Source organism: Kogia breviceps, chromosome 1, assembly GCF_026419965.1.
Source record: "Kogia breviceps isolate mKogBre1 chromosome 1, mKogBre1 haplotype 1, whole genome shotgun sequence".
NCBI lineage: Eukaryota > Metazoa > Chordata > Mammalia > Artiodactyla > Physeteridae > Kogia > Kogia breviceps.
This window is the reverse complement of record NC_081310.1, coordinates 87,751,820-87,774,762: the sequence shown is the minus strand read 5'-3', so window position 1 is coordinate 87,774,762 and position 22,943 is coordinate 87,751,820. Positions and strand designations below refer to the sequence as shown.

At 37.3% G+C, this 22,943-nt stretch overlaps 1 non-coding gene across 1 annotated transcript; it reads right to left on the bottom strand.

Moving 5' to 3' along the window:
* Window positions 1–17,288: 17,288 nt before the first annotated feature.
* Window positions 17,289–17,395, bottom strand: LOC131746683 (U6 spliceosomal RNA). The gene has a single exon (XR_009332611.1). It is a non-coding gene; the product is annotated as a U6 spliceosomal RNA (small nuclear RNA).
* Between the last annotated feature and the right edge of the window lie 5,548 nt (window positions 17,396–22,943).

Sequence of the window (22,943 nt, the reverse complement as noted above, 5' to 3'; positions counted from 1 at the left end):
TGGAAAGGGAGAGATCCCATAGCCTTGGTGCCATAAGGAGCTTTATCTTGTAACCGCAGGGAACCACAGATGTTTTAGTCAAACCATGTGTCTCAGATTTGTCCTCCAGAGGTCCTTCTAGGGGCTGTGTCAAAGACAACTTCGTGGTGGGAGAGCCTGGTGACAGAGAGAGTGGTTAGGTACTGTTACTGTCATCAAGGTTAGATGAACAGGGCAGAGCCACAGATGTAGTAGAGGGGAGGGGCACACACCTTGCTTTGTAGGAAACTCAGTAAAGGCAGTGATTGATTGGAGGTGAAGGAAGGCATCTAGGACAAGTCCCAGAAATTTGGCTTAGGCAACCAAGGGAATGACAATGCCATAGATGAAGACAGACTGAAGTGTCGTTCAAAAACTCCTTGGCATAAGTGCAGTCTCACCCAGCTCCTCTCAGTGTTGCACTTTACGTGCCAGGATTTTATTTACCAAAAAAACTTGAAGAAAATTTGAGATTCACATTCAGCTTTTTCTCCTCCTGGCCAATCACTCTGTGGCCTAGACTTTCTTTCTTTTCTTTTTTTTTTTTTTAAAGCATTTGAAATTCCTTGCCTTCACTCTTGAGTCATTAAAATGTTTACCTAGATAATCTCTACAATACTTCAATCTTGTATATTTGGTGATTCTGCTGTGCACACCATCAGCCTTCAGTTCTCATTAGCTCCATCCCAGTTTCTTGCATAGTCTATTTACTAAAATCTCTAAAGCTAAGCATGACCTTGAGGTAAGATGTAAAAACAGGGCTTCCCTGGTGGTGCAGTGGTTGAGAATCCGCCTGCCAATGCAGGGGACACGGGTTCGTGCCCCGGTCCGGGAAGATCCCACATGCCGCAGAGCGGCTGGGCCCATGAGCCATGGCCACTGAGCCTGTGCTTCCGGAGCCTGCGCTCCGCAACGCGAGAGGCCACAACAGTGTGAGGCCCGCATACCGAAAAAAAAAAAAAAAAAGATGTAAAAACAGCCCCCACCCAAACGTTAGTTCAAGAGTCTCAGAAAGAGGAACCCCAAGATAAATATATCCTTTATGTTTATGCAAAAATGTGTTGTGTCTTCGGACTTCCCAGAGGCATGGAAAAATAACACCTCAGAAATTTACATAAGCTGGAGGGGTAAGGGGAAAGCCTCAAAGCAGTTGGCTTCTATTATTTTCTGGCTAAAAAAATGAGAATTTTCATTATGAAAAGAAGTCCAGCTCATTTGCATAGGGCCTCCTTCCCTAAGAGCACAAGTAGCCCAAGTTCTTCCCAGGAAGTTAGTCAGGACAACCAAGAAGAGAGCAGAGTTAGATGCAGGATGTTACATAACTTTTGTGGCCCAGGTAAAAGTGAAAACGCAAGACCCTTTGTTCAAAAACCAAGAGAAAAAAAGTGATGTTAAATGTACTAAAATATAAAGCTTTTTTTTTTTTTCCCATGGTCTCTGCCTCTTCTTGTCATGATGCTTTTTATTTGCTATTTAAGGTCATTATAAAAAAGAAAAAACAAAATTTTAAATCATTAGCATGAATTTTATGTTTCACCTTTATATTTTGCAATGCCAGCTTTAACTGCAAATGTGAGAGTATTTCACTCATATGTAGAACCACAGAAATTAGACAATTTGTATTTCATAGTTCACTCAACATGTGTATTTTGTTCTTTTGAGAACAGTGGAAATTCTGCAAAAAAAAATCTCTCAACTTTAAAAATTTCATTTCTTAATATGAGCACATTACGCCAACACTTTCTATCTTTAGATTACTGACAAGTAAGGAAAGATTGAAATATAGAGATTGTCTTATCTTTCCTTTTCCTTTTATGTTATTTTCAGCTTACTTTATTAGCTAATATAGGGAAGTACCTTATATTAGGGTTCCTTGGTTGTTGACGTTTCTTCGAACATGATTGCCTTCTTACTATGTTTAAAGCAAGTTCTGGTTCAAATGGAAAGTATAGCTTCTTGGGGCTGTTAGTCATTGATGTAATATGTTTACATTGTACTCCCTTTGAGTCTTGCTGACTCACACATATTGTGGATCCAACAGGAATTCTGTGTTCCTGGGGTATTTGAATGCTATTTGCATTTGGGCAGCAAGGAAAGTGGACACACCTATAGCAAGTATCTTCTCTGCTCCTGTGCTGACTCCATTGTTCTGTCAGACTTCATTTACAAAACACAATTTAAAGATAAAATTATTAGAAATTTCAAGATGGCAACAGCAGAGTGTTAGACCAAGCTCAGGGCCTTTATAAATGTAGGGTCCTGTGTGACTGTACAGGTCATATGTTCATGAAACCAGATGTAGTTGTGTTGCTTCCAGCAAGTCGTAAGTGGCTAGTCAGAGGTCTTCTCCAATGGACCTTCCAGAATCAAACAGGCCCAAAACAAGTTCTCTCTTTTTCCAAATGCTTTCTAACTAAATATATGAACCCGTCATTGGAATTTGTGGTTATGCTAGTGCTGGGATTAGAAGGCAATTGGATCTGAAAGCCCCCGGCTGAGGGCAGCCTTGGAGAATGTTACCTAACACAAGTTCATGTGCCCAACACACAGTGAGGCCAAACAAACTGAAACATCAGAGTTTGGAGCAGTGAAATGTTTATTGCAGGGCCACGCAAGGAGACAGGTGGCTCATGCCCCACCCCAAAACCCGAACTCCGCAAAGGGCTTCAGCAAAGCATTTTTAAAGGCCAGGTTAGGGGATGGGGGTGGTAACAGGTTATGTGATCAGCTTGTGCACAATTCTCTGACTGGTTGATGTTGAAGTAACAGGGCGGTTAACTTTACCAGCCCTTGGGCTCCAGTAGGTCTGTGTGGTATGTGCTCATGATCACCAAGTAGTTAATTTCTTCCATTTGGTGGTGGTTTTTAGCATCTGAAAAACTCAGGAAATATGCATGAGATACTATTAGCTGGGTACTTCGGAGAGGAGTTAAGACCGAGGGTATGGGGAGGAGTCTGTCATGGGAAAGCCCCATAGGGTCCTGCTTGGTTACATGAATGGAAAAAAGAGCTGAGTTCAGGGTGGCAGGCTAATGAACTTCATAACTGCCATTTATGCAACATCTACTATGTTCTTGTGACATATACTTTGCAAACATTTAATGCTGACAACAACTAGAAGGCAAGTATAATTAATACCTGCTTTATAAATGAGAAAACTGGAACTCAAAATCTTGCATTGTTTGCCCAAAGTCCCCCAGAGGGTAACTGACAGAACTAAGATTCAGTTTCATGTCTATCCAATTCGAATACCAATGTTCTTCCCATACAACAAGGTTCCTTGCTGGCCAGTGATCAGAGTCTGAATACACAAGGCAGTTGGTGTATTGGGATGGCCAAGTTGGAAAAAAACCACAGAAAGAAGAGTCTTTGCGTAGAGATTCACCTTGGCAGGTCCAGCATGTGCCTTAAGATGGGGAGAGATTTGCTTGGTAAACCCAATGATGGGTGCCAGTTTTGATTACTTTTTCTAAACGTAACCAGGTAGATAAATCAATATGAAATAATGAATAGAGGGTATTCAGAAGTTGAATTAAGTGGAGGAATGGACATAGATTGGAGAACTAGCAAAAAGTTGGAAAGCTGGGGAGCTTTTGTTCTTTGCTACCTGTTCAAGGTAGCAAAGCCACAGCACACAAAAAGAATGTCCAGCATTCAAAGACAGACATCAAGGGCAGCCTAATCTGACCTAATATCCCTTCTGGACATGGTCGGGAAAATGGTAGCAAGTATGCAAAGTAACCCACAGGCATGGGTATCTCACCTCAGAACCCTAGAAAGTTTAACGGGGGATATCAGACATGTTCTTTCTTTATTATCTCTGGCTCTTGCTCTTGTTTATCAAACTCAGGTTGATGTAGACAGTACCCTCAAGGAAACTGTGAAATATTCAAGGAAATTCTTAACAAACCTTGTTATCCTAGCCAAGAAGATTCAAAAAACAAAGCATACATTCACAAAGTACTGATGAATGCTAAAACACGGATGAGCCTTTGAAGCATACTAAGTGACCACATATTGTATGAATCAATTTCTAGGCTCAGAATAGGCAAATCTATAGAGAAAGAAAGTAAATTAGTAATCTGTTGCCTGGGGCTGTGGGTGGAAATGGAGAGTACAAATGGGTGTCAAGTTTCTATTTGGGGTAGTGGAAATTTTTTTAAAAATTAGATTGCGGTGATAAAACAAACGGATTTTATCATTGAAAATTATACTTCAATAGAGTTATTAAATATATATGCATTCACCCAGTGATTTTTAATAAGCATTAATTACCACAAATAAAAGCAATTTGGTAAAAAGGCTGTAGTGTAGAAAGTGAATAGAAGTTTGAAAGAACAGCAGATTTTGGTTTCATGCAGGTCTGGGTTTTGAATAAGCTGGCACCAACCTAATAAGATGGGTGGTGCTGTCTCCTTTATAAAGATGAAGAAACTTGGGATCAAGTTTGATAATTTGCTCATGGTCATCCCTCTGGTAAGTGACAGAGCTCTGAGTCTCTCTGGTAACAGAGTCTGTGTTCCTTTACCTCTCTGTCATGACAGAACGTTGTCCGTTAGATTTTCCTTCGGGGAAAATGACCTGATGGTAATATTTAAATTCTCCCTTTGTCCAGATTTGTTTATGCTGCTAACACTCACTCTTCATCTCTATCAATCCTCTCTCATCACTGTATCTGACACTTTTTCCTCCAGCTGCCTATAGCCAGAGCACCTGAGAGGTTCCAACCCTTTTCCATACTGATTGACGGAGCCCTTGAACTGAAAGGCTTATCCAGTGATCACGCGATTACTGTGGTTAATTCCTCACATCCTACTTTAAATATGTCTCTCCCTTTGTCCTCCAAAAGCCTTTGGATCTAATCTGTACTGTTATAGATAGTACAGTGCTTACTTATAAACTTCAGAATACCAAGTTTCCATTTCCTGCCATCAGGAACCCAGAATAGGTCCTTAGTATTGCCCTTGAGATAACCATTTAACCACGGAAACTGTTGCTGCTACAGATGGCTTTAGGGCAGTGCTTTACCTAGATTCCTATTCAAATGTTAATGACTGTTGAATCTCTTTATTGAATTGGTTATACACATTCTCAGACAGATCTGGGTTCCAGACCTAGCTCTACTACTTACTGTCTGTGAGTCTACTCCCTGTCTGTGAGTCTACTTCTCGTCTGTGAGTCTTCGGGCTTACAAGGTACTTGAAATTAAGGTACTTAATTTCTTTGAGCTTCAGGTTTCCTCACCTGTAAAATGAGGACAATAATACCCACCTGACAACATTGCCTGTGTTATTTCACTGTTTAACTGTTTTAGTGTTGATGCAAAGATTAAATAAAATAATATATACATAGTACCTGATGTGATGTTGTATTACAGTAAGCATCCAATATATGGTAAGCTATCAGGCTAAACATCACTTTCAGTTCAGAATAAAAGCATATCTACCACATTTTACTTTCTGAGACAAACCACAAATGACTAAAAGAGTGAAAAACAAAACTCCATCTTCAATGAAACTTTTTGGGGGAGGGGAAGTTTTAACAAAACATTTTTTCCAAGCATATTTTTCCTTGGTATTTAAACTCATGTCTATTTCAAGGAAAAAAAAATCCATTTCTTTCTGATTCATTTATACTTAACTCATCAGGATGTTACTAGAGAAGGGTTATTGGGTGTCCAGGTCACTCCCTTCCACCCTCCTTAAACTTCTGTTATTTCTTTCTTTTTTTCATCTTGAATTTGTTGATTAATGCGGTAAGATTTAAGGTCATTATGTTATTGTGTTGCTATCCACAAATATGATATAACTCTCCATTTATCCAGCTTTTTCATGTCAATATATTTTACAAATTTCTTAAAGTATTTACCAAATTAGGTCCAGCTGCTCACCACACAAAAATCAATACTCAAGAGAGGCAAACGTTTGTAGAAAAGAAAGTTGCTTTTAATCAGAATGCTGGCAGTATGGGGAGATGGTGAACTCAGTGCTCCCCAAAAACCGCCTCCCAAGATTCTGCTCAGCCATGAAAGTTTTAAAGGGAAAAGGGGAAGTTATCTCAGTTAATCATTGAGATAGGGGGTCAGAGTCGTTGCCATCCCCCACTGCATGCATGTTTGTGTGCAGGCTTGTCAAATTCTTGTGATCTTTCTTTTGATACTGTCTTGTTCACACAGTTTGTTCGTGAGATTACTGAAGGGGATGCTAAGGAAGAGATCTGGTCATCTGTTAATAACTTATTCTTCATTTCTACTTCTTTGATCTACAGAAAGAACCAACAGGTTAAGCAAGGTATTGTGTGAGCAAAAGATTTGAAAGTTGTGCTAGGGCTAGAGATGAGTACAGCATAGGGGTGCCTGGTTTAAGTTTAGTGACAAGACAAAAGGGGCCTCCTGCAAAGAGCTCTTTCCTGCCAAATGCTGCTTACAAGCAGACTTGTACATTATTTTCCTTTTTTCTTTTCATTCCCTTATTTCTACCACCCCAAACCCCCTGCCTCTTTCAGATTCCACACCTAAGAGAGGTCACATGGTATTTGTCTTTCCCTGTCTGACTTATATCACTTAGTATAATGCCCTTGAAGTCTACACATGTTGTCACAAATGGCAAGATTTCATCTTTTTTGTGACTCAATAATATTCCACTGTGCATATGTACCACAAGTTCTTTATCTATTTATTCATCGATGGACACTTAGGTTGTTTTCATATCTTGGCTATTGTAAATAATACTGCAGTGATCATACGGGTGCATATATTTTTGAGGTAGTGTTTCTATTTCCTTCAAATAAATACCCAGAAGTGGAATTGCTGAATCATACGGTAGTTCTACCCTTTTCTCCACATACTCACCAACAAGTTTTTTCTTGTCTTTTTGATAATACCTATCCTGATAGGTGTGAGGTGATGTCTCATTGTGGTTTTGATTTACATTTCCCTGATGATCAGTGATATTCAGCACTTTTTCAGATACCTATTGGTCGTTTGTGTGTCTTCTTTGGAAAAATGTCTATTCTGATCTTCTGCCCATTTTTAAATTGGATTTGTTTTTTTGCTGTTAAGTTCTATGAATTCTTTATATATTTTGGATATTAGCTCCTTATCAGATATATGATTTGAAAATATTATCTCCCAATCTGTAGATTACCTTTCCGTTTTGTTGATGGTTTCCTTTGCTGCACAGAAACATTTTATTATGATGAAGTCCCACTTCAAAACCATACTGTTTTAATTACTATAGCTCCACAATATAATTTGAAATCAGGGAGTGTAATACCTCTAGCTTTGTTCTTCTTTCTCAAGGTTGTTTTGGCTATTCAGGGTTTTTGGTGGTTCCATACAAATTTTGATATTATTTGTTAAATTTCTATGAAAATGCCATTGGAATTTTGATGGGGATTGCATTGAATCTATAGATTGCTTTGGGTGGTATGAACATTTTAAAAATACTGGCAGAACACTCTTTGACATAAATCACAGCAGGATCTGTTTTGATCCACCTCATAGAGTAATGAAAATAAAAACAAAAATAAACATATGGCATTAAACTTAAAAGCTTTTGCACAAAGACTGGAGAGAAGATGGCAGAAGACTAAGATGCGGAGATCACCTTCCTCCCCACATATACATCAGAAATACATCTACACGTGGAACTGCTCCTATAGAACACTCACTGAATGCTGACAGAAGACCTCAGACCTTCCAAAAGGCAAGAAACTCCCCACGTACCTGGGTAGGGCAAAAGAGAAAACAATAAGCAGAGACAAAAAATAGGGACGGGACCTGCACCAGTGGGAGGGAGCTGTGAAGGAGGAATGATTCCCACACACTAGAAGACCCTTCGCGGGCAGAGACTGCAGGTGGCAGAGGGGGAAGCTTCAGAGCCATGGAAAAGAGCACAGTAACAGGGTGCCAAGGGAAAAGCAGAGAGATTCCCGCACAGAGAATCTGTGCCGACTGGCACTCACCAGCCACAGAGGCTTGTCTGCTCACCCACCGGGACGGGCGGGGGCTGGAAGCTGAGGCTCGGGCTTTGGTCGGATTGCAGGGAGAGGACTAGGGTTGGCTGCGTGAACATAGCCTGAAGGGGTGAGTGCACCACGGCTAGCCAGGAGGGAGTCCAAGAGAAGTCTGGAGCTGCCGAAGAGACAAGAGACCTTTTCTTCCCGCTTTGCTTCCTGGGGCGTGAGGAGAGGGGATTAAGCGCGCTGCTTAAAGGAGCTCCAGAGATGGGCACAAGCTGTGGCTATCAGCGTGGACACCAGAGACGGGCATGAGACGCTAAGGATGCTGCTGCCGCCAACAAGAAACCTGTGTGCGAGCACAGGTCACTCTCCACACCTAACCTCCTGGGAGCCTGTGCAGTCCGCCGCTGCCAGGGTCCCGGGATCAAGGGACAACTTTCCCGGGAGAACGCACAGTGCACCTCAGGCTGGTGCAATGTCATGCCGGCCTCTGTCGCCACAGGCTTGCCCCGCATCCGTGCCCCTCCCTCTCCCTGGCCTGAATGAGCCAGAGCCCCCAAATCAGCTGCTCCTTTAACCTCGTCCTGTCTGAGCGAAGAGCAGTTGCCCTCAGGTGACCTATGTGCAGAGGTGGGGCCAAGTCCAAAGTTGAACTCCAGGAGCTGTGTGAACAGAGGAGAAGGGGAGGTCTCTCCCAGCAGCCTCAGAAGCAGCGGATTAAATCTTGACGATCAACTTGAAGTGCCCTTCATCTGTGGATGACCTGAAGAGACAGCGAATCATCCCAAGGTGAGGAGGTGAACTTTGGGAGCAAGATATATTATTATTTTCCCCCTTTTCTCTTTTTGTGAATGTGTATGTGTGTGCTGCTGTGTGAGATTTTGTCTGTATAGCTTTGCTTTCACCATTTGTCCTAGGGTTCTGACAGACCCATTTTTGTTTTTGTTTTTTACTTTAAAAAATTTTTCTTCTTAATAATTATTTTTTATTTTAATAATATTATTTTATCCTACTTTATTTTATCTTCTTTTGTTCTTTCTTCCTTCCTTTATTCCTTCCTTCCTCTCTTCCTTTCTTCCTCCCTTCCTTCCTCTCTTCCTTTCTTCATTCCTTTCTTCCTTCCCTCCTTCTTTCCATCCTTCCATTCTTCATTCCTTCCTTTCTTCCTTCCCTTTCCTCCTTTCTTCCTTCCTTCCTTCCTCTCTTCCTTCCTTCCTTCCTTTCTTTCTTTCCTTTCTATTTTTTCTCACTTTTATTCTCAGCTGTGTGGATTAAAGGCTCTTGGTGCTCCAGCCAGGCATCAGGGCTGTGTCTCTGAGATGGGAAAACCAACTTCAGGACACTGGTCCCCAAGAGACCTCCCAGCTCCATGCAATATCAAATGGCGAAAATCTCCCAGAGATCTCCATCTCAACACCAAGACCCAACTTCACTCAACGACCAGCAAGCTACAGTGCTGGACACCCTATGCCCAACAACTAGCAAGACAGGACTACAGACCCATCCGTTAGCAGAGAGGCAGCCTAAAATCATAATAAGGCTACAGACAACTCAAAACACACCACCAGACATGTACCCGAAAGGCAAGATCCAGCCAGAAAGACAAAATCCAGCCTCATCCACCAGAACAGAGGCACTAGTCCCCACAACAAGGAAACCTACTCAAGCCACTAAACCAACCTTAGCCACTGGGGACAGTCACCAAAAACAATGGGAACTATGAAGTTGCAGTCTGCAAAAGCAAAATGAAAAGGCAGAAAAACACAGCAGATGAATGAGCAAGGTAAAAACCTACCAGACCTAACAAATGAAGAGGAAATAGGCAGTCTGCCTGAAAAAGAATTCAGAATAATGACAGTAAAGATGATCCAAAATCTTGGAAATAGAATAGACAAAATTCAAGAAACATTTAACAAGGACCTAGAAGAAACAAGGAGGAAGCAAGCAATGATGAGCAACACAATAAATGAAATGAAAAATACTCTAGATGGGATCAATAGCAGAATAACTGAGGCAGAAGAACGGATAAGTGACCTGGAAGATAAAATAGTGGAAATAACTACTGCAGAGCAGAATAAAGAAAAAAGAATGAAAAGAACCGAGGACAGTCTCAGAGACCTCTGGGACAACATAAAATACACCAACATTCGAATCATAGGGGTCCCAGAAGAAGAAGAGAAAAAAAAAAGGGACTGAGAAAATATTTGAAGAGATTATAGTTGAAAACTTCCCTAATATAGGAAAGGAAATAGTCAAGTCCAGGAAGCACAGAAAGTCCCATACAGGATAAATCCAAGGAGAAACACGCCAAGACACGTAATAATCAAACTGTCAAAAATTAAATACAAAGAAAACATATTAAAAGCAGCAAGGGAAAAACAACAAATAACACACAAGGGAATCCCCATAAGGTTAACATCTGATCTTTCAGCAGAAACTCTACAAGCCAGAAGGGACTGGCAGGACATGTTTAACGTGATGAAGGAAAAAAATGTGCAACCAAGATTACTCTACCCAGCAAGGATCCCATTCAGATTTGGTGGAGAAATTAAAACCTTTACAGACAAGCAAAAGCTGAGAGAATTCAGCACCACCAAACCAGCTTTAAAATAAATGCTAAAGGAACTTCTCTAGGCAATAAACAAAAGAGAAGGAAAGACTTACAAGAACAAACCCAAAACAATTAAGTAAATGGTAATAGGAACATACATATCAATAATTACCTTAAGTGTAAATGGATTAAATTCTCCCACCAAAAGACACAGACTGGCTGAATGGATACAAAAACAGGACCCATATATATGCTGTCTACAAGAGACCCACTTCAGACCTAGGGACACTTACAGGCTGAAAGTGAGGGGATGGAAAAAGATATTCCATGCAAATGGAAATCAGAAGAAAGCTGGAGTAGCAATTCTCATATCAGACAAAATAGACTTTAAAATAAAAACTATTACAAGAGACAAAGAAGGACACTACATAATGATGAAGGGATGGATCCATGAAGAAGATATAACAATTGTAAATATTTGTGCACCCAACATAGGAGCACCTCAATACATAAGGCAAATACTAACAGCCATAAAAGGGGAAATCGACAGTAACACAATCATAGTAGGGGACTTTAACACCCCACTGTCACCAATGGACAGATCATCCAAAATGAAAATAAGTAAGGAAACACAAGCTTTAAATGATACATTATACAAGATGGATTTACTTGATATTTATAGGACATTCCATCCAAAAACAACAGAATACACATTTTTCTCAAGTGCTCATGGAACATTCTCCAGGATAGATCATATCTTGGGTCACAAATCTAGCCTTGGTAAATTTAAGAAAATTGAAATTGTGTCAAGTATCTTTTCCAACCACCCCACTATGAGACTAGATATCAATTACAGGAAAAGATCTGTAAAAAATACAAACACATGGAGGCTGAACAATACACTACTTAATAACGAAGTGATCACTGAAGAAAACAAACAGGAAATCAAAAAATACTTAGAAACAATTGACAATGGAGACAGGACAACCCAAAACCTATGGGATGTATCAAAAGCAGTTCTAAGAGGGAAGTTTATAGCAATACAATCCTACCTTAAGAAACAGGAAACATCTCAAATAAACAACCTAACTTTGCACCTAAAGCAATTAGAGAATGAAGAACAAAAAAAACCCAAAATTAGCAGAAAGAAAGAAATCATAAAGATCAGGGCAGAAATAAATGAAAAAGAAATAAAGGAAATGATAACAAAGGTCAATAAAAGTAAAAGCTGGTTTTTTGAGAAGATAAACAAAATTGATAAACCATTAGCCAGACTCATCAAGAAAAAAAAGGGAGAAGACTCAAATCAATAGAATTAGAAATGGAAAAGGAGACGTAACAATGGACACTGCAGAAATACAAAAGATTATTAGAGATTACTACAAGCAACTGTATGCCAATAAATTGGACAACCTGGAAGAAATGGACAAATTCTTAGAAATGCAAAAGGTGCCAAGACTGAACCAGGAAGAAATAGAAAATATGAACAGACCAATCACAAGCACTGAAATTGAAACTGATTAAAAATCTTCCAACAAACAAAAGCCCAGGACCAGATGGCTTCACATGTAAATTCTATCAAACATTTAGAGAAGAGCTAACACCTATCCTTCTCAAACTCTTCCAAAAGATAGCAGTGGGAGGAACACTCCCAAACTCATTCTACGAGGCCACCATTACCCTGATACCAAAACCAGACAAAGAGGTTAAAGAAAGAAAACTACAGGCCAGTATCACTGATGAACATAGATGCAAAAATCCTCAACAAAATACTAGCAAACAGAATCCAACAGCACACTAAAAGGATCATACACCATGATCAAGTGGGGTTTATTCCAGGAATGCAAGGATTCGTCAATATACACAAATCAATCAATGTGATACACCATATCAACAAACTGATGGTAAAAAACCATATGATCATCTCAATAGATGCAGAGAAAGCTTTTGACAAAATTCAACACCCATTTATGATAAAAACCCTGCAGAAAGTAGGCATAGAGGGAATTTTCCTCAACATAATAAAGGCCATATATGACAAACCCACAGCCAGCATCATTCTCAATGGTGAAAAACTCAAACCATTTCCACTAAGATCAGGAACAAGACAAGGTTGCCCTCTCTCACCACTCTTATTCAACATAGTTTTGGAAGTTCTAGCCACAGCAATCAGAGAAGAAAAAGAAATAAAAGGAATCCAAATTGAAAAAGAAGAAGTAAATCTGTCACTGTTTGCAGATGACATGATACTATACATAGAGAATCCTAAGGATGCTACCAGAAAACTACTAGAGCTAATCAATGAATTTGGTAAAGTAGCAGGATACAAAATTAATGTACAGAAATCTCTGGCATTCTCATATACTAATGATGAAAAATCTGAGAGTGAAATTAAGAAAACACTCCCATTTACCATTGCAACAATAAGAATAAAATATCTAGGAATAAACCTACCTAAGGAGACAAAAGACCTGTATTCAGAAAATTATAAGACACTGATGAAAGAAATTAAAGATGATACAAATAGATGGAGAGATATACCATGTTCTTGGATTGGAAGAATCAACATTGTGAAAATGAGTCTACTACCCAAAGCAATCTACAGATTCAATGCAATCCCTATCAAACTACCACTGGCATTTTTTACAGAACTAGAACAAAAAATTTCACAATTTGTATGAAAACACAAAAGACCCTGAATAGCCAAAGCAATCTTGAGAAAAAAAAAAAAAAATGGAGCTGGAGGAATCAGGCTCCCTGACTTCAGACTATACTACAAAGGTACAGTAATCAAGACAGTATGGTACTGGCACAAGAACAGAAATATAGATCAATGGAACAGGATAGAAAGCCCAGAGATAAACCCACACACATATGGTCACCTTATCTTTGATAAAGGAGGCAAGAATATACAGTGGAGAAAAGACAGCCTCTTCAGTAAGTGGTGCTGGGAAAACTGGACAGATACCCGTAGACGTATGAAAGTAGAACACTCCCTAACACCATATACAAAAATAAACTCAAAATGGGTTAAAGACTTACATGTAAGGCCAGACACTATCAAACTCTTAGAGGAAAACATAGGCAGAACACTCTATGACATAAATCTCCACAAGATCCTTTTTGACCCACCTCTTAGAGAAATGGAAATAAAAACAAAAATAAACAAATGGGACCTAATGAAACTTAAAAGCTTTTGCACAGGAAAGGATACCATAAACAAGACCAAAAGGCAACCCTCAGAATGGGAGAAAATATTTGCAAATGAAACAACTGACAAAGGATTAATATCCAAAATTTATTAGTAACTCATGCAGCTCAATAACAAAAAAACAAACAACCCAATCCAAAAATGGGCAGAAGACCTAAACAGGCATTTCTCCAAAGATATACAGATTGCCAACAAACACATGAATGAATGTTCAACGTCATTAATCATTAGAGAAATACAAATCAAAACTACAATGAGATATCATCTCACACTGGTCAGAATGGCCATCATCAAAAATTCTAGGAACAGTAAATGCTGGATAGGGTGTCGAGAAAAGGGAACACTCTTGCACTGCTGATGGGAATGTAAATTGATACAGCCACTATGGAGAACAGTATGGAGGTTCCTTAAAAAACTACAAATAGAACTATCATATGACCCAGCAATCCCACTACTGGGCATATACCCTGAGAAAACCATAATTCAAAAAGAGTCATGTACCAAAATGTTCATTGCAGCTCTATTTACAATAGCCAGGACATGGAAGTAACCTACATGTCCATCAACAGATGAATGGATAAAGAAGATATGGCACATATATACAATGGATTATTACTCAGCCATAAAAAGAAATGAAACTGAGTTATTTGTAGTGAGGTGGATGGACCTGGAGTCTTTCATACAGAGTGAAGTAAGTCAGAATGAGAAAGACAAATACTGTATGCTAACACATATATATGGAATCTAAGAAAAAAAAATGTCATGAAGAGACTAGAGGTAGGATGGGAATAAAACACACACACACACACAGACACACACACACACAAAAGCTTTTGCACAGCAAAGGAAACCATAAGCAAAACAAAAAGACAACCCTCAGAATGGGAGAAAATATTTGCAAGTGAATCAACGGACAAAGGATTAATCTCCAAAATATACAAACAGGTCATACAACTTAATATATAAAAAAAAAAAAAACCAGTCAAAAAATGGGCAGAAGACCTAAATAGACATTTCTCCAAAGAAGGCATACAGATGGCCAAGAGCACATGAAAAGCTGCTCAACATCACTAAAAATTAGAGAAATGCAAATCAAAACTAAAATGAGGTATCACCTCACACCAGTTAGAATGGACATCATCAGAAACTCTACAAACAACAAATGCTGGAGAGGGTGTGGAGAAAAGGGAACTTTCCTACTTTGTCTGATGGGAATGTAAATTTATATAGCCACTATGGACAACAGTATGGAGCTTCCTTAAAAAAACTAAAAATAGAACTACCATATGACCCAGCAATCCCACTCCTAAGCATATACCCAGAGAAAACCATAATTTGAAAAGATACATGCACCCCAACATGCATTGCATACTATTTACAATAGCCAAGAAATGGAAGTAACCTAGATGTCCATCAACAGATGAATGGATAAAGAAGATGTGAGATATATATAGATATAGATATATAGTATAGATAGGTAGATATAGATATACACAATGGAATATTACTCAGCCTTGAAAAAGAACAAAATAATGCCCGTAGCAGCAACATGGATGGGCCTAGAGATTGTCATACTGAATGAAGTATGTCAGACACAGAAAAACAAGTATCATACGTGTATATATATATATATATAACTGATTCACTTTGCTGTACATGTGAAACTAACACAACATTGTAAATCAACTATACTCCAATACAAATTTAAAATAAAATACTGATTCTGCCAGTACATGAATATGGTATATATTTCCATATGTTTGTTTCATTTTCAATTTCCTTCATTAGTACTTGAACTTTTAAATATACAGGTCTTTCACCTAATTGGTTAAATTTATTCCTGAGTATTTTATTTTTGATGCAGTTATAAATGGGACTGTTTTCTTTATTTCTCTTTCTGATAGTTTAGTTTAGTAGGATATAGAAATGCAGCAGATTTTTGTATATTGATTTTGTATCCTGAAATTTTACTGAATTCATTTATTATTTCTAACAGTTTTTTTATTAAGTCTTTAGGATTTTCTATACATAATATCATGTCATCTGCAAATAGTAAAAGATTTACTTCTTCCTTTCCAATTTGGACGCATTTTATTTCTTTTTATTGCCTATTTGCTCTGGCTAGGACTTCCAATACCATATTGAATAAAAATGGAGAGAGTGGACATCCTTATCTAACTCCTGATCATAGAGGAAGGCTTTCAGCTTTTCAGTGTTGAGTATGATGTTAGCTGTGGGCCTGTCATATATGACCTTGATTATGTTGAGGTACTTTTTCCATGCCAACCTTGTTGACAGTTTTTATCATAAATGAATGTTGAATTATTTCAAAAGCTTTTTCTTCATTTATTGAGATTATTAACCTTCATTTTGTTAAAGTGGTATATCACATGACTGATTTGTGGATGTAGAACTTGGAAATGCTGTATCCCACAAATTTTGGTACATTTCAATTTTTGTTTGCCTCAGAGTTTTTTATTTCTCTTTTGACTTCCCTCTGACCCACTGATTGCTCAGTAGTATGTTGTAGGTTTTGTTGTTGTTGTTTTTAACATCTTTATTGGAGTATAATTGCTTTACAATGGTGTGTTAGTTTCTGCTTTATAACAAAGTGAATCAGCTATACATATACATATATCCCCATATCTCCTCCCTCTTGCATCTCCCAACCATCCTCCTTATCCCACCCCTCTAGGTAATCACAAAGCACTTAGCTGATCTCCCTGTGCCATGTAGCTGCTTCCCACTAGCTATCTATTTTACAGTTGATAATGTATATATGTCCTTACCACTCTCTCACTTCGTCTCAGCTTACCCTTCCCCTTCCCCTTGTCCTCAAATCCATTCTCTACGTCTGTGTCTTTATTCCTGTCTTGCCCTTAGGTTCTTCAGAACCATTTTTTTTTCTTTTTTTTAAATTCCATATATATGTGTTAGCATACGGTATTTGTTTTTCTCTTTCTGACTTACTTCACTCTGTATGACAGACTCTAGGTGCATCCACCTCACTACAAATAACTCAATTTTGTTTCTTTTAATGGCTGAGTAATATTCCATTGTATATATGTGCCACAGCTTCTTTATCCGTTCATCTGTCGATGGACACTTAGGTTGCTTCCATGTCCTGGCTATTGTAAATAGAGCTGCAATGAACATTGTGGTCCATGACTCTTTTTGAATTATGGTTTTCTCAGGGTATATACACAGTAGTGGGAGTGCTGGGTCGTATGGTAGTTCTATTTTTAGTTTTCTAAGGAACCACCATACTGTTCTCCATAATGGTGGTATCAATTTACATTCCCACCAACAGTGCAAGAGTGTTCCCTTTTCTCCACACCCTCTCCAGCATTTATTGTTTGTAGATGTTTTGATGATGGCCATTCTAAATGGTGTGAGGTGATACCTCCTTGTAGTTTTGATTTGCATTTCTCTAATGATTAATGATGTTGAGCATCCCTTCATGTGTTTGTTGGCAATCTGTTTATCTTCTTTGGAGAAATGTCTATTTAGGTCTTCTGCCCATTTTCGGATTGGTTTGTTTGTTTTAAAAATATGGAATGCTTAACGAATTTGCATGTCATACTTGCACAGGGGCCATGCTAATCTTCTCTGTACCATTCCAATTTTAGTATATGTGCTGCTGAAGCAAGCACAGTAGTATGTTGTTTAATCTCCACATTTGTGAATTTTTGTTGTCTTCATGTATTAATTTCTAGTTTAGTATTGTGTTCAGAAAGACACTTGATATGATTTTAATTATCATAAATTTATTAAAACTTGTTTTGTAGCCTAACATATGTAAAATATTCCAAGAGCCCTAGAGAAGAATGTGCATTCTGTTATTTTTGGGTGTAACATTATGTATATATCTGTTAAGTCCATCTGGCTAACACATCCTTTAAGGCAGATGTTTCCTTATTAATTTTCTTTCTGGTTGATCTATTCACTTATGTAAGTGGGGCATTAAAATCCCCTACAACTGTTACTGTGTATTTCTCCCTTTAGGTCTGTTAAAATTTGCTTTATATATTTAGATGCTCCTATGTTAGATGCACAAATATTTATAAATGTTGTATTCTCTTGTTGGATTCACCCCTTTATCATTATGTAATGCCCATCTTTGTCTCTTACTACTGTCTTTGTTTTAAAACTTATTTTTTCTGATATAAGTATCGCTACTCCAGCTTTCTTTTGGTTCCGTTTGCATAGACTGTCTTATTTCATCCTTTCACTTTGAGTCTGTGTGTGTCCTTACATCTAAAATGACTCTCTTGTAGACAGTATATATATGGGTCTTGTTTTCTTATCAGTCAGTCACTCTGTGTATTTCGGTTGGAGCATTTAGTCCATCTACATTTAAAGTAACTATTGATAGGTATGTACATATTGCCACTTTGTTAATTCTTTTCTACTTGTTTTTGTAGTTCTTCTGTGTTCCTTTTTTTCTTCTCTTGCACTCTTCTTTTTTAAAGACTTTACAAATTTTATATTATTTTTATTCATTAAGTGAATAATTATTTTAGCTACAAAATATTTAAATATACAAGCAAGTGAAATTATATGTTCAACAAAATTAAATTACAATCATTGATGTGTTTCCAAATATGTTTGTTCTTTTGAATTTATCATGCCAAATTTACAAGAGTTAGTTTTACATCCTAAACAATCTTCACAATTTTTTAGAAATTTAAATGTTATCTTTCAGATAAATTTTAAAATCACCCTGGTGTCTCTGTAAAAGTGTACCAGTTTAAATTATAATTATTTTTAATTGAAGCATAGTTAACTTACAATATTATTTTGGCTTCTGGTATACTACATACTTATTCAATATTTTTATAGATTATACTCCATTTCCAGTTATTACAAAATAATGGCTACATTTCCTATGCTGTAGAATATAATTATTCATTTTATACATAGTAGTTTGTATCTCTTAATTCCCTATCCCTATCTTGCCCCTCCCCCTTCCCTCTCCTCACTGGTAATCACTACTTTGTTCTCTATAACTGTGAGTCTTTTTCTGTTTTGTTATATTCGCTTGCTTTGTTTTTAGATTCCACATATAAGTGATGACATACAGTATTTATCTTTCTCTGTTTGACTTATTTCACTAAGCATAGTACTCTCTAGGTTCATCCATGTTGCTGCAATGGCAGAATTTCATTCTTTTTTTTTTTTTTTTGGTTGAGTAATACTCCATTTTATACATATATATTCAATATATATACCACATCTTTATTCATAGGTTGCTTCCATATCTTGCCTATTGTAAATAATTCTGCTATGAACCTTGGGGTACATGTATCTTTTTGAATTAGTGTTTTTGGTTTTTCTAGATGTATACCCAGGAGTGGAATTACTGGATCACATGGTAGTTCAATTTTTAGTTTTCTGAGGAACCTCCATACTGTTTTCCACAGTGACTGCACCAATTTACATTTCTGCCAACTGTGTACAAGTGTTCCCTTTTCTCCACATCCTCACCAATATTTGTTATTTGTTTTCTTTTTGGTGATAGCCATTCTGACATGTGTGAGGTGATATCTCATTGTGGTTTTGATTTTCATTTTCCTGATGATTAGTGGTGTGTCTGTTGACCATCTGCATTTCCTCTTTGGAAAAATTGTGTATTGAATTCTTCTGCACATTTTTAATTCTGTTTTTTGTTGGTTTGTTTGTTTTTGATGTTGAGTTGTATGAGCTTATTGCAAATATTTTCTCCCATCCAGTAGGTTATCTTTTCATTTTGTTGATGGTTTCCTTTGCTTTGCAAAAACTTTTAAATTTAATTAAGTCTCATTTGTTTATTTTTGTATGTGGTGTGAGAAAATGTACTAATTTCATCCTTTTACATGTAGCTCTCCAGTCCAGTTTCCCAGCACCACTTATCAAATCTTGTTCTCTTCCTTTGTGGTTTGATGACTTTTTTTTTACTGTTATGCTTATGTCTCTCTCTCTCTCTCTCTCTCTCTCTCTCTCTCTCTCTCTCTCTCTCTCTCTCTCTCTCTCTCTCTCTCTCTCGGTAATTACTAACGGATTGTTTTGTGGTTACCAGGAGGCTTTCAAATAATAACATAACATTCTATTTTAAATTGAAAGCAACGTAAGTTTGATCCCTATATCTCAACATTTTTACTTTCCACCTCACAGTTTATATCTTCATGTCTTGTGTATCCCTTAACTAATGATTGTAATAGTTGTTTTTACTGCTTTTGTCTTTTAATCTTTATACTAGCTTTATAAGTGATTAAACCACTACATTTACTATATATTTACCTTTCCAGTGAAATATTTTCTTTCATATGTTTTCTTGTTAGAAATTAAACTTTTTTTTTTTTTCATTTTAAATAAGTCCTCCTAACACTTCTTGTTAGGCCAGTTTAGTGGTGAAAACTCCTTTAGCTTTTGCTTGTATGGAAAACTTTTTCTCTCTCCTTAAATTCTACCTGATAACTTTTCTGGGTAGAGTATTATTTGTCGGATTTTTTATTTTTTGTTTCAACACTTTGAATATATCATTCCACTCCTTTCTGACCTGCAAAGTTTCTGCTGAAAAATCTACTGTTAATCTTATGAGTGTTCCTTTGTACATAACAAAATATTTCACTCTTGCTGCTTTTTAATATTCTCTCTCTGTCTTTAATTTTGACATTTTAATTATAATGTGTCTTGATGTATGTTTCTTTGGATTCATCTTATTTAAACTCATAACTTCGTGGATCTGGATGTCTATTTCTTTACCCAGGTTAGGGAAGCTTTTGTCTATTATTTCTTCAAGATTATTATTTCTTCAAGGTTTCTGCTATTTTCTCTCTCTCCTCTCCTTCTGGGACACCTATAAGTTGAATGTGTGTCCACTGGGTTTTGCCTCATAAGCTCCTTAAGCTATCTTCACTTTTAAAAAAATTAATCAATTTATTTATTTATTTTATTTTATTTTATTTATTTATTTTTTTTGTGGTACACGGGCCTCTCACTGTTGTGGCCTCTCCCTTTGCAGAGCGCAGGTTCTGGATGCACAGGCTCAGCGGCCATGGCTCATGGGCCCAGCCGCTCCGCAGTATGTGGGATCTTCCCAGACCGGGGCGCGAACCCGTGTCCCCTGCATCGGCAGGTGGATTCTCAACCACTGTGCCACCAGGGAAGCCCTCAATTTATTTTTTGCTGCTCTGATTGGGTGAGTTCTACTGCCTTGTCTTAAAGTTGACTCATCCTCTTTTATGCTTTATCTAGTCTGCTGTTGAATCTGTCTAATGTATTTTTCAGTTCAGTTATTGTATTCTTCAGCAGTGATTTTTATTTTGTACTTTCTCATATTTTCCCTCTTTTTGTTGAAGTTTTCCTGTGTCCATCCATTCTTCTCCCCAGGTCAGTGAGCATCATTATGACCATTACTTTGAACATTTTATCAGGTAAATTACTTATCTCTATTTCATTAAGGTTTTTTTCTTTCTAGGTTTTATCTTGTTCTTTTCTTTGGCATATATTCCTCTGTTTCTTTATTTTGCTTGACTCTGTTATGGTTTGTATACAGTAGATAAAATGAAGGTCTCTCCCAATATTGAAGAGTGATAAAACTTATTATTCAACCCTGCTCCAGCTCTTTGTCATCTCTCAAATCTTTGTGCTTCTTCAAAGAGACTATTATATTTTTAAACGCTCCCAGTATTTGAGGATGTGCCAAGACCTCTCAGAGTTCCTAAGAGGAGTAACTCAGTACCTAGTTTCAAGCTGTTTGGAAGCTCTGTTCTTCTTTCTCAAAATTGTTTTGGCTCTTCAAAGTCTACTGTGTTTCCATACAAATTTTTAAATTGTTTGTTGTGGTCTGGGGAAAAAATGCCATTTGTATTTTGGTAGGAATTGCATTGAATCTGTAGACTGCCTTGGGCTAGTATGGTCATTTTAACAATATTAATTCTTCCAATCCAAGAACATGGTATAGCTTTACATCCACTTGTGTCATCTTCAATTTGTTTCATCGGTGTTTTATAATTTTCTGTATACAGGCTTTTTACCTCCTTAGATAAGTTTATTCTTAGGTATTTTATTCTTTTTGATTTGATGATAAATGGGATTGTTTCCTTAATTTTTCTTCTGATAGTTTGTTGTTAGTATATAGAAATGCAACAGACTTCTGCATATTAATTTTGTATCCTGCAACTTTACTGAATTCATTAATGAGCTCTAGTAGTTTTCTGGTGGCATCTTTAGGATTTTCTATCTGTAGTATCATTTCATCTGCAAAAAACTACATGCCAATACAATAGACAACCTAGAAGAAATGAACAAATTCTTAGAAAGATAAAATCTCCCAAGACTGAACCAGGAAGAAATAGAAAATATGAACAGATCAATTACCAGTAATAAAACTGAATCAGTAATTTAAAATTTCCCAAAAAACGAAAGTCCAGGACCAAATGGCTTCACAGGTGAATTCTACCAAATATTTAGAGAAGATTTAACACCTATCCTTCTCAAACTATTCCAAAAAATTTCAGAGGAAAGAACACTTCTGAAGTCATTTTATGAGACCATCATCACACTGATACCAAAACCAGACAATGATATCACAAAAGAAAAATTGTAAGCCAGATGAAATAAAATTTGTATTTTAAGGCAAGAAAAGAAAATATGACCAATGAGATTAAAAGAATATCCAATTCGCCAATTAGAACATGAAAAGATGCTCAATTGCATAATTCACCAGGGACAAGAAAATTAAAACTGCATTAAGATAATCCTAGCACAGTGGCTAAATTTTACAAGATTATAATACCAATATCAGTAAATATTTTACAGCAACAAGAACTCTCACACACTGGTTGATAAGGTAGGAATTAGCACCACCACTTTCCAAAATAATTTAGCAGTACCTTCTAAGCTGAGCCTTCTAAAATAATTTTAAGAGCCAGTAATTCTACCCCCAGGTATATATTCAATGGATATGAGTGCCCACATGCACCAAGAGACCTATACAAGAATATATGTAGCAGAGCTATTTGTATTAGCTTCAAAAGCAAGTAAAAACTCTTTGTTCCCTTGAGGTCCTCCTGCTGGACTGAGATGGAATAATCTCTATTTACCCTTATATGCTTTTCTTGTCTCAGAATGAAGTAGGTAGGATATAACATAATGTATGTAAGGTGATATGCATTTGCAGATATGAGATTAAATGTTCCCTTAAGAAGACCAAGGTAT